We start from the raw sequence: 13,137 nt of genomic DNA, 5'->3' as shown, positions 1-13,137 counted from the left end.
GTTGCTTTGCACTACTACCGACAATGCTGCAACTCTTTCATGCTCCCAGAGTGTTGTTAGTTTATGCTACTTCCAGGATGCTGCTAAGGTAAGCTGCTTCTAGAGAGCTGCAACTTCATGCAGTGCCATAGGGCTGCTAGCTTTCACTACACCTAGGGTGCTGCTACTTTAGTTTAGGCTGTTCCATGGTGCTTCTCCTGCTTTACGCTGTCCCCACGGTGCTGCCAATGAACATTAATCTCAGGCTGCTGCAAATCTTCTCTGCCCCCGGGTAACACTTGCTCAAGCTGTTGCCAGAGAGCTGCAACTGTCGGGGGCTTCTATGATAGGCTGCAGTCCTATGCTGCAACTTTACTCTAACCCCTAGGGAGGTGGTACTGTATATGGTCCTACAACATGTTGCTTTATGCTGCTCCCCGCTCTTCTTTTCTGTTGCTAAGATTCCCATCTGGACAGGAATGCAACATTTAAAAAATGGCATTTCTTTAATGTCATTGACAGTGTAATGTGAGCTTCTCAAATGTGCCCGTTTAAAGGCACTAAACAAACACACTAAAACAAAGAATGGGATTTGAAGGTACAGTACTCAAATGTTTTTAATCATACCTCATGGTTAGATCCCAGATGATAAAAATTGCAAACTATTTCTCCTCATCAAAGGCTGTGGATAAAGGCGTCCCACAAGACTCGAGCCTTGCGCCCACCCTATTCAATCTTTACATGGAATTGCCAGCATCAAATTGGTAACGTGGGCACTCAGGCAATCCTCGAGAGGCCGGTATCCGAATTCCAACTGTGGGCTGCTTTTTTGAGAAGCCTGGGGGGGCGGGCGATTTGGGTGGTTTCTGCATTGTTCAATGCTGCCAGTGGCCTAGTGGGTGCCTGAATGGACTTTCTGGAGGCAGATGGGCATCCATTACCTCCCGTTTATCAACGGCAGAGGTGTCTCTCCCTTTCTCTTGCTGGGCCAGCCAGCCACTGCCACCTCTACCAGCACCTGCGCACACTCCACTGGCTCCCTATCGAAGCTAGCGTCACCTTCAAGATGCTCACCCACGCACACAAGGCCCTCCACAACACTGGACCACATACCTGAACTGCTGACTCAAATTCCACGCACCCCAGAGGACCCTACGATCAGCCCAGCTCTCCTACGCTGTGGTTCCCTGCACCAGAAAGACCAGATCGGGAAGCCACTGCTTCTCCTTCCTTGCGCCCGAGCCTGGAACGTCCTTCCGCTCCACCTCAGACAGACAACATCGCTCCCCATCTTCGCAAGAAACCTCAAAACCTGGCTCTTTGACAGACCCCCGCCCCCTTGATGGACTGGAGCCTGCTAACCCCCCCCCCCCCTCCATACCCCTCCCCCAGCACCTTGAGACCCTTACGGGTGAGTAGTTGTGCTTAATAAACAAAGGCATGGATGCATATTGAGCGGAGCAGGGGGCCTGAGCAAAAGTGGCCTCACTTGTTTTCAGGTGTGTTTCACCAGTGTAAATTAATTTGTGCATTTTTTTAAACCCCCCCTTTTTTTAATAAAATTTCGCTGAAGCAGTGTTTTGCAGAAAAGCAATATGCAAATGTGGGCCACTTATTTTAGCGTGCCCCGGCCGATTTATAATCCCAATCCAACCCTGGGAACTGCTTGGAAGCTTACTAAAAGGTCTGGGATCCATTATCACCTCCATACTGATGACACCCAACTCTTTCTAAAGGTGTCCTCCACACTCGACATTTCAATCCTTGCCACCACCCTAAACTCTATCCAAGAATGGATGACGTCTCATCATCTAATTCTGAATCCCTCCAAAACCGAATTCCTTCTTTTCTCAACCTCTAACTCTCCACCGCCTGTTCAGTCATGGATGGATAATCTGAACATTCTTAACATCAAACCTGCTATTGTTGTCAGTGCTAAATCTCTAGGTGTCATCCTGGCCAAAAGACTCAAACTCCATTCCCAAATCAACACCATGGCCAAGAATGCACACTTCCAACTGTGCCTTCTTTGGGGGATTCGGAGTTTCATTCCTGAAAAAGACCTGAACACTTTGGTTCAATCCAGTGGCATAGAGAGGCCTCTGGCCAACCGTGGTGGTCCCTGCATTTGCCACCCCGTGGCGGTGAAGAGCGGGGGGGTGCTGGCAAGAGTTTTGTCTGTTTGCTGCCCTCCTGCACGGCAAATACATTAAGGAGCGGGGGCTGGGGGGAATTGCTATTGCCACCCGAGACGGCAGGCAAGAGCGGGAGAGGCCGCCGCCCCCAAAACTCGTGCCGCCCAGGGAAGCCCGCACCCCTCGGCCCCCCTAGCTACGCCACTGGTTCAATCCTTGGTACTCTCCAGACTGGACTACAGTCATTCTCTCCTTACAGGCCTCCCCAAAACCCACCTGCCTCCTGTAAAATCCATGCTCCATTCAGCTGGGCGTTTCCTCTATGGGGCCAAAAGAAACAAACATATTACACTCATATTGATTTTTCTTAGCTGGCTTCCCATTGTAGCTAGGCAATTTATAAGACTGCTTGCATCACGCATAAAGCCATACACACTTCCACCCCTCGCCACCTGACCAATAAACTCAAATTATCAGGCGGCTCTAGACCGGCATGCAATGCTGAAAATCTACTGCTCGAACCTCCAACTTTCGAAAGGGAAAGACTTATGGCGCAATGCTTCTCAGGTAATGTGACTAGAATTTTGAACTCGCTATCTCCATACCTTTGCACTACTTCCTCTTTCCGGATTTTCAAAACAGATCTGAAACTCTTCTCTTCCAAAGACACTTTGATCAATAATTCTCCTCCCCCTGCAGGCACACGTCCCCTCATCCTAGGTCATGACCCTGATTGTTACCACGATTGTCTCAATTTTGTAATTATGTATTATTTATGAGATAACCCTATTCACTCCACCTTTTTGTAAAATGTAATCTTGAGTGAATATGTAACTTGTTAATCTATCTGTAACTTACACTACGAGTAACAGTTGTACATGTAAGTAGTGATGACCACTACCAAGTTATTCTTTTTCCTTATGTAAATTACTTTGTTCTATTGTAAAACACTAGCCAATTACACCTCTGGGTAAAGTATGCCCTGTACAAAAATGCATGGATAAATAAATAGGGCTATTTAAATGCCAGTATTTGGCCCCATACTGTGAACAATCTTGACAAAAGCCTTTAACCTCTAAAACCTCTCCAAAAAAATCTTTAAAAGGATTGCATCGGAAGCGGTTAGATTACCATGCCATACAACTAAAAAACAAAAACATTGCCAAACCCAGTGCACAGGCCTGCCAAGTATCACACATCAGACGTGACACTAATGCATTTCAGTGTGGTCTTCCCCAACACCGCACTGGAATGCATTGTCACGCATTTTAATGCCACTGTCAAAGTCTATTAGCGCCCATGCAGGCACCTGTGACATCTGTGCTCCGGCTGTGCTGCTCCCTGCAGACTTGCTCACCCGGGTGCTGCCACTAGCACAGGCTCAGTAACGGTTAATACTCACTGCTGCAGCCTGTTACAATGTATCTTAATAGCCCTGCTCTGGCTGCATTGAAATTTCCGCCCGCTGGTCGTGCTGACATCACCCGGCCCAGGCAGTGCTAGGCCCTATACCGAGACACCCGGGCGGGGCCTGACCTCAGCAGTGGTTAAGTACTGGCTGGCTCGGCCGGGGGGATGTGACGTCACGTGAGGAAGTCAAGGCTGGATAGGAATCAGGAATCTGCGGCGACTCATGCTGGGCAGTCACTCTGTGTGCTGTCCGCGTCGGAATTATTTATAACTCTAATAGTGCCCTAGGCTGTGCAGCGCTTTATTACCGGCGTTGGAAGGCCTGGCATCTCACTCAGCATGGCGCCTGAGAGCTCGCAACACTGCCTGCTGCTTCTTCACACCTTGGCCAGGCCGCCATCTAGTACAGTACAGTAGTGAATTCAATTATTAATTGCCGAGGCGCTCACACGGAGCGTGTGACCGGCGGTTGCAGAGGCTGCCCAGGACAGTGTCTGTCACTGGACAACAGCAGACAGCCCTGGACTAAGGAGGCGGGTCAGGTAAAGACTCGAAGTTCCAGCCACCCATCCAAGTTTTGATTAACATCATGGGCTGCTGCAGCGCTAAAAAATCTTTTAAACTGTTTCAGTTACAGTTTGCCCGGTATTCAATGCGTATGGGAATAAGCAGTAGTTTACAGTTTCCGTGTTTTGAGAACACTTAATATCTCTGATATTCTGTGTTGTCCATTCTTGCACTTTTATAGAGTCCGCGCCTGAACCAAAGAAACACTTTAGAACTAGTTTTTAGGCCTGGGCAGATGGAGTAAATAAATGTTGTGCAGGTACAATTACGTCATAGTCGGCCGTGCACGCATTGTTGACATACTGATGTGTTATGCTAAGGCCTAAAGATGTGGGAAGCATATCAGCTTAAGGTGCTGAGGCCTCATGGACACAGAGTCGAGCCCGAGGAGAGAGGTCGAGTCACGGCAGAGGGAGTGTAAGTAAGGGAGGGGCTGCCGATTACATGCCCCGCTGCCTTTCCTAAACCGATACAAAAGGGGATGATGGACGGAGCGATTGAGCAAATCAAACACTCACCCCCAGTCAAATGATCTGGGTTTAATCCATCACCATTCTTTAGCCCACTTAGCCACCCCAGTTCAGACATGGTCATATGCAAATCAGTCTGACCCTGTGCCTCATGGGAACAGTCCAGCCCGAACTGCCAAGCCATGTCTTCCCTGGACCGGAAACAAGCATCCTGGGACCGGTTTCGGATTCATAATCCTTATCAGCCAGGCTATCTTGAATCCACTGGCCAAGTGAGCAAGGGACTCACGTCTGAGCATACCCTGCCACACTTAGGGCGAACTAAGCGATACAAAAGGGGATGATGGACGGAGCGTTTGAGCAAATCAAACACTCACCCCCAGTCAACTGATCTGGGTTTAATCCATCACCATTCTTTAGCCCACTTAGCCACCCCAGTTCAGACATGGCCATATGCAAATCAGTCTGACCCTATGCCTCATGGGAACAGTCCAGCCCGAACTGCCAATCCATGTCTTCCCTGGACCGGAAACAAGCATCCTGGGACCGGTTTCGGATTCATAATCCTCATCAGCCAGGCTATCTTTAATCCAGTGGCCAAGTGAGCAAGGGATTCACGTCTGAGCATACCCTGCCACACTTAGGGCGAACAAAGCGATACAAAAGGGGATGATGGACGGAGCGTTTGAGCAAATCAAACACTCACCCCCAGTCAACTGATCTGGGTTTAATCCATCACCATTCTTTAGCCCACTTAGCCAACCCAGTTCAGACATGGCCATATGCAAATCAGTCTGACCCTGTGCCTCATGGGAACAGTCCAGCCCGAACTGCCAAGCCATGTCTTCCCTGGACCGGAAACAAGCATCCTGGGACCGGTTTCGGATTCATAATCCTCATCAGCCAGGCTATCTTGAATCCAGTGGCCAAGTGAGCAAGGGACTCACGTCTGAGCATACCCTGCCACACTTAGGGCGAACAAAGCGATACAAAAGGGGATGATGGACGGAGCGTTTGAGCAAATCAAACACTCACCCCCAGTCAACTGATCTGGGTTTAATCCATCACCATTCTTTAGCCTACTTAGCCACCCCAGTTCAGACATGGCCATATGCAAATCAGTCTGACCCTGTGCCTCATGGGAACAGTCCAGCCCGAACTGCCAAGCCATGTCTTCCCTGGACCGGAAACAAGCATCCTGGGACCGGTTTCGGATTCATAATCCTCATCAGCCAGGCTATCTTGATTGAATCCAGTGGCCAAGTGAGCAAGGGACTCACGTCTGAGCATACCCTGCCACACTTAGGGCGAACAAAGCAATACAAAAGGGGATGATGGACGGAGCGTTTGAGCAAATCAAACACTCACCCCCAGTCAACTGATCTGGGTTTAATCCATCACCATTCTTTAGCCCACTTAGCCACCCAGTTCAGACATGGCCATATGCAAATCAGTCTGACCCTGTGCCTCATGGGAACAGTCCAGCCCGAACTGCCAAGCCATGTCTTCCCTGGACCGGAAACAAGCATCCTGGGACCGGTTTCGGATTCATAATCCTCATCAGCCAGGTTATCTTGAATCCAGTGGCCAAGTGAGCAAGGGACTCACGTCTGAGCATACCCTGCCACACTTAGGGCGAACAAAGCGATACAAAAGGGGATGATGGACGGAGCGTTTGAGCAAATCAAACACTCACACCCAGTCAACTGATCTGGGTTTAATCCATCACATTCTTTAGCCCACTTAGCCACCCCAGTATGCCCAGACGTGGGTACTTTGCTCACGTTGCCACTGGATTCAAGCTAGCCTGGCTGATGACGGCTGATTAGCCAGAAACCGGCTCCAGGATGCTTGTTTCCGGTCCAGGGAAGACATGGCTTGGCAGTTCGGGCTGGACTGTTCCCATGAGGCACAGGGTCAGACTGATTTGCATATAGCCATGTCTGAACTGGGGTGGCAGAGTGGGCTAAAGAACGGTGATGGATCAAACCCAGATCTTTTGACTGGGTGTGAATGTTTGATTGGTTCAGATGCTCCGTCCATCACCACCCCCTTTTGTACCGCTTTGGCCGCCATAAGTGTGGTAGGGTATGCTCAGACGTGAGTCCCTTGCTCACTTTGCCACTGGATTCAAGCAAGCCGGGCTGAAGACGGCTGTAATGCCAGAAACCGGTCCTCGGAAGCTTGTTTCCGGTCCAGGGAAGGCATGGCTTGGCAGTTCGGGCTGGACTGTTCCCATGAGGTACAGGGTCAGACTGACTTGCATATAGCCATGTCTGAACTGGGGTGGCAGAGTGGGCTAAAGAACGGTGATGGATCAAACCCAGATCTTTTGACTGGGTGTGAGTGTTTGATTGGTTCAGATGCTCCATCCATCACCACCCCCTTTTGTACCCCTTTCCTAAACCAGCAGCTGCAGTGTTATCGGCAGTTGGAACTCCGCTTTCCAGCCAGGTAAGAGATGAATTTGACTGCTTTAAGACATGCTATTCTCTGACTTTTTGTAGCATAATTGACTGGTGACTTTGGGTAAACATTAGCCTAGGAAGAAGTACTGCCTTGTGATGATTAAAAAACGGCTCGTGTTACTGGGTCCGGGCAAGCCATAGTCATGCAGTTGATTTTGGCATCATGTCCTCACTTTTCACTACCCCCTCAAGGCCACATTCATTTATTAAGCCTTTTACCCCGTTTTTGGTCTCTTTCAGTTTCTCTAAGTTTGTTTCTATCTTTCTGCATTGTGTTTGTAATTGTCAGTGCCAATTTACCTATACCTTTGAGCCCCACTAACACGACCCTACCTTTTGGAGTGAGTTCCCTGTACCTTTCCACCCTGTGTCTGCATTAAATTGTAGTGACAGTCTGCCCATGTCTTTATGCCCCCATGTCTATCTCCCTAAATCCCAGTGTCTGTAAATATGCGTCTGTTACCGTATCTATGTCCTAGTGTGTCTCAATCCATGTATTTCCGCCTCTTTGTCTCTCTTTTCGAGTGTGCACATTAGCGCTTCCTAACGCTAGGCCTTTCACAGCCTTCAGATGCTCCCATTCAAACTTCACTGATGTCCACCTCACTCAGTGCAGTAATGCCTACTAGACATTTCACCCCCTGCAACAGAGGGCAGCAGGGGTTTACTGAGGAGCTAGTATAGTATCTCATTGCACAAATGGTTGTAATTTGTGATATTTATATGTTTCCCTCGTCTTCATTGCTTAATTTTGCTCACGAGAAAGTGTCACTCATATAGCGCAGACTTTACCCACAGGCGTCAGAGCGCTTCACAATAGGAACAGAAAATGACAAATGAACAAAATTACAAATGCCGACGATAAGTTACATAAGGTAAAAGTGACAATTGTGAGCAAACAAAATACATGAGGTAGCAAACAGTGCCATACAGGAGGAAAGAGTGACAAGTGTGCTGTGCAGGTTCACTCTTAATAACATTGAAATTCTGGAAATGTCACACATGGCAATCTGAGACCTTGGCAGGGCCGGACTGGCGGTACCAGGCATCAGGCATTTCCCCGGGAGGCTGGTAGGGTGGAGGCCTGTTTTATTGGTGGCTGGTTTTACAGTGCTGCTGCAAAAGCAGCTGCAGCACCCAGTAACCGAAGCAGCAGACAAGCATTTGCAGCCTCCGGGGGCCAGGCATTCCTTCTTCAGGGGCTGGTCCGAAAATATTGCCTGGGCTGCTTGGGTTCCCAGTCCGGCCCTGGACCTTGGCAGCTATGAGTGCATCCCACATACGCAGACCTGTTGGCTTTGCCAACGTTTGCTACCATTCTCCGAGTGTTCAGTCTTGGCTTTCACTGCAAGAAGGGGCGGATCTGTGCTTTCTCTGCCTGTCTGTGTCTGGTCGAACGAGCTGTCCCATCCTTTAATCTTATTGGTTGACGGAAGTACCGCCTACTTCCCGAATTTAACAAGTAAAGGACATAAATGGCTCCATGTGCAGAATGATGGCCTCCCTCTTCCAATTGTAATGTCGAGTAGTGTAAAACAACCAATAGGAGTATCGCGGACCTGCGCATGCCCAGAGTAGCCGCGTTTTTCGTTACGTGCTGAGTCGAAGAAAACGAAGGTTGCGATTTGAACAAAATCTCCTGCAGACATGCTTTCCCTTTTCGTCCTCGCTCCCGAGCGGCAGCGCGTTTTCACTGGTTCCCGCAGGCGATCCATGGTAGACTTCCTCCATGTCTCTGGAGCAGCTCAAGGCGCCGGTGTGGGTTCAGTAACTCTGTGGAGCATAAAGTCTGTTGGAGATCCCGGACCTGCAACATGGTGAGTGTTGTAACGGTTAGTCTAGAAATGTGCTGGTGGACCAAGGGCCGACAGGAGGGTCTGGTTTGGGTTATTAAAGAAATCCGAGCAGAGCTCGGTGTTTTCTGTGTGCAGTGCGGTATTGCTTCTCGCTAAGTAGAAATTGGAAGAAGTTGACCTTCGTTGGAGAGTAGACCTGAACTGTGACGTAGTACCGCGGAATGGAACGTGGTAAACGGATTGGCTGCGAGTGTGCTCGGTGACCAGGAAATTTAGCAAATTGGAATATTACTCTGGAAAGGTGAAGCCTCAATGTGAGTGGCAGAGAGGATGCGGCGTAACGGCTAGAGTTGCCGATCTTGGAGCTGGGGAACCAGGTTTGAGTCTCGGCGTCTGCTTAACATCCTGTGATACTGGGCAAATCATTTATTCTCCCGTGCCAATCAAAAGTGGACGTGTCCTTGTGTAACGTAATTGGCGCTCATGAAAAGCGCTCCAGTACTTTCGGGTCAAGTTTGCGATATATATATATGTGTGTTTATATATATATATATATGTGTGTGTTTATATGTGTATATATATATATATATATATATATATATATATATATATCAGGAATTATCTAAAAAGAGTAACAGAAGCATGACCATGAGTTCTATTTAAATTTATGGTCTGATGTAAACCACTACAATGCTGGAATGGAATAAAAATAAATAGGGATCCTTAAATTAGGAGTCTACTCGAAATCCGCCAGTGAACTGTAGTTAGTGTATAGCCTCTTCAGCGCGAGGATGCTTCCTGGTTTTGTATCCTTTGAGCAGGGTTCCACGATCGGGCCGTGAACGATGCATGCCAGGATTCTGCGAACTTAATTCAGTTGGCAGATATCCTGGTTTGCAGCTGGAGCGCTCGGTCGTGGGTGCTGCCTCATTTGACAATTTTTTTTTCTACTTACCGATCTGCCTGTCATCTCCTCCTTACTACAATTGGCGACGATCGGTGAAGTCCATGCGTCCAGCACCCACCGGCAGGGTTGGATTGGGATTAAAAATCGGCCCACATTTGCATCTTGCCTTGCAAAACACTACTTCAGCGGAATGTTATTAAAACAAGCATTTACAATGCAATGGTTTTGCCTTTGTTAAAGTTAGAGCTATTGGCATTGCTCTTGACATTGCTATTTTTTTTTTAACATAAATAAATGGCATTGTCATTTACAATGCCAATAGCTTAATCTCTCGCAAATGCCACACACAAACACCCACGTAGAGCCCCCTCCACACACACACACACACACACACAGAGCCCTCCACACACACACCCACACAGAGCCCCCCCCCCACACACCCACACAGAGCCCCCCACACACACACCCACACAGAGCCCCCCCACACAGAGCCCACCCACACAGAGCCCCCCACACACTGCGAGCCCCCCCCCCACACACTGCGAGCCCCCCCACACACACACTGCATCATTTTAGCTCTCATTGAGGTGCTATTGGCACCTTGCATAAACTGAATAACTTGGACTTACACATTTGTTTTTTTTCACTTAAGCCCCACAAACACTACTGACAAGCCTGGACTAAAGGCACCTTCACACATGAGGTTTTATGCATTTTCCGACCCAGGTATAATTAAAGTAGTTTTTCGCCATACAAGGACACAAGGGCAGAGACTGCTGGTAACTGTTTCAATGGGGCACAGCCTTCCGTCTCACAAGCATCATGTATATGTTTCTCTGGGAAACACCAGCTAGACTTCAGAAAACACCCCCAGCCTTCAGACAGCACCCCCAGCCAGCACCTCCCAGCCTCAGACATCCCCTCCCAGCCTTCAGAAAGCACCCCCTCGGACTTAAGACCAATTACTTAAAATTAGAATGAATAACGCAAGTCGGCTAATATTCAGGCCCTGGTGTGGTACTCTGAGATGAAATCATTATGTGCCAACGGCCACAACGATACTCGCCCATCCAAAAGACCAGCGCGAGTGAATTAAGGCGCCAACACGGTCCCGTCGCTCACTCCAAAATCGCCACCCTCCAAAACCTCAATCACCGCACCATCCCCCATAAAAACACAGTTCATGATTTCATTAATTGCCAGAATGCACAGTAGAGCATCAGCGTGCTATCCCTGTATGACTTCTCACGGACTGCAGGGTACTGTACAACACAATTTCCTATTCTCGCAAGACCCCCGCGTGCCTCTGCATCCTAACATTCACCCGCCCGGACTGCATCGTATCACCCCATCGCCGACTGTAAACTCACCAGCCGCTGAAACCACACGGGAACGAAAGCAACAGCACCCGACGCCAGACAAGCCCCTGACGGGGCAAACTGACCCCTGCACTCACCGCAAAGTCGCTGTCCGGAACACAACAAGCAGGGAAACCGACAGGTGCCAGACATGGAAAGACCGCACTCTAAAATCAGCGGCCGGGCAGTGCAGCGAGGCAGGCAAGCGTTAAGCCTCGCCGAATTTGAATGCGCCTCTTGCCAGCATTCTGGGAGCCCGGTTTCACATTTTAAAAAGGGGGGGGGGAGGGCCGCGACCTTTACGTGAGTAAAGGTCGCGGCCCTCCCCCCCCCCCCCCCCCCTCGCAAAACGGCGCTTCGTTCACCGTGCCCCTCAGCAGTGGCACACGCGCCAACCGGCTCCCCTTAGACCACGATCGGCTTCCCCTAGGCAGTGTTGCCAGATTTTTTCCCAACTTTCAAGCCCAAAAGCAACGAAACGGTAGCCCAAAGTAGCGAAAAGTAGCCCAATTTTGCCACTCCATTAACTTACGTGTAGCCTGACTAGAACATTCACAAATACACTTCTATTTCATGGATTATATGTTTACCTCCCACATTAATCAGATAACTTACATTTTGTACACTGAAATCAAAGTTGGTCTGTCAGGAAAACTGTCACTCACTTGATATCGCATGGTGTGGACAAATGGATGAGAGGGAGTGAGCGGCTGAGCAGCACAGACTATGTCGGAAAATGATAGTGTTCAGCCTGGATAGGTCAGTGGGTTGTGCGCCTACTGCAGAGACTGCCCTTTAGCCTCCAGGCAGTGGTTCCAATCCCAGCTGGGCTAACCTGGCCCTTCATCCTTCTGAAGTCAGCACAGTAGGCAGCATAGCAGTGTATGTCTGTCACGTGCTCAGGAGAGACAGTGCAGGTTCTGCCGAGTGGTCTGTGAGTTAGGGTGACCAACTGGCATTGGTGCAAATTCAGGACGGTGAGTGTAAAAATTCAGGACAAAGGGTCAAAATTCAGGACACAAATTCAGGACAGGAGGTCAAAATTCAGGACAAAATGCAAGTTTTACAGATACAACAGAGGTCGCGCAATAGTATATAAGTAAGCACAGCCATTTCCAAACATATTCAACCATTCCATCTATCATTTCACTCATCCATCCCTTCATCTATCCTTTCACTCATCCTCCATTATCCATCCATCCATTTATCCACCCTTTCACCCTATCCATCTGTACACTTATCCATCCACTCTTCATCCCATCCATCCATTCACTCATCCATCCAGCCATTTACCCTTTCACCAATCCGGCCGTACTTTCACTTACTAATCCTTCCACCCATCCACTCTTTTAGCCATCCATCCTCCCTTTCTCTCTCTCCATCGACCCTTTCACTTAGCCATCCTTCCATCCATAAATCCATCTACTAATCCACTCATGAATCCATCCATTGACCCTATCACTCATCCATCTATCTATCATTTCACTCCTTCACACATCTATTCATCCTTTTGTCCATCTACCCTCCCTTTCACTCACTCATCCATCCTTACACCCACCCTTTCACTCATACGTCCATTCATTCACCCATGCCCTTATCAATCCATCATTTCACTCATCCACCCACCCATTATCCACCCAACCATCCACCCACCCACCCATCCATCCATCCTTTCACCCACCCATCATCCATCCATCCTTTCACCCACCCACTCATCATCCAACCATCCATCCATCACCCACCCACTCTCCATCCATCCATCCTTTCACCCACCATCCATCCATCCGTCCTTCCCCTCATCATCCATCCATCCATCTGTGCGTGCTTACCCTCATCATCCATGCACAGGAGCCCTCACAGATGGGGGGGGGGGGGGGGCTGGACTGGAGCCACCACATGGGGTGGCAGGAGCCATCACTGAGGGGAGGGCAAGAGAGGGAACAGGATCCACCAGGGTGGGCATAGGGGTGGCATGCAGTATTCTAGTATCATCTTGGGCTCCTCGCCCCCTCCTGCACAAGACAACGAGAAGACAGGCTCTCTGTCC

General features: G+C 49.2%; 1 long non-coding RNA gene across 7 annotated transcripts in view; it reads left to right on the top strand.

The window, feature by feature from the left end:
- Nucleotides 1-13,137, top strand: part of LOC144781337 (uncharacterized) — a 103,565-nt gene that overhangs the window by 64,736 nt on the left and 25,692 nt on the right. For 2 of the 7 annotated variants that reach the window (XR_013600954.1, XR_013600951.1), the window contains exon 1: nt 8,591-8,846. The exons of 3 other annotated variants lie outside the window; for them this stretch is intronic. This is a non-coding gene — a long non-coding RNA (uncharacterized LOC144781337). Of the gene's footprint in view, nt 1-8,589; nt 8,847-13,137 lie in introns of those variants that run through there. 2 more of the 7 variants (XR_013600955.1, XR_013600953.1) reach the window with 2 other exon arrangements.

The sequence above is a fragment of the Lissotriton helveticus genome, chromosome 9 (genome assembly GCF_964261635.1).
Source record: "Lissotriton helveticus chromosome 9, aLisHel1.1, whole genome shotgun sequence".
Classification (NCBI taxonomy): Eukaryota; Metazoa; Chordata; class Amphibia; order Caudata; family Salamandridae; genus Lissotriton; species Lissotriton helveticus.
The sequence above is the reverse complement of the archived record's forward strand: the minus strand, read 5'-3'. Positions and strand labels throughout refer to the sequence as shown.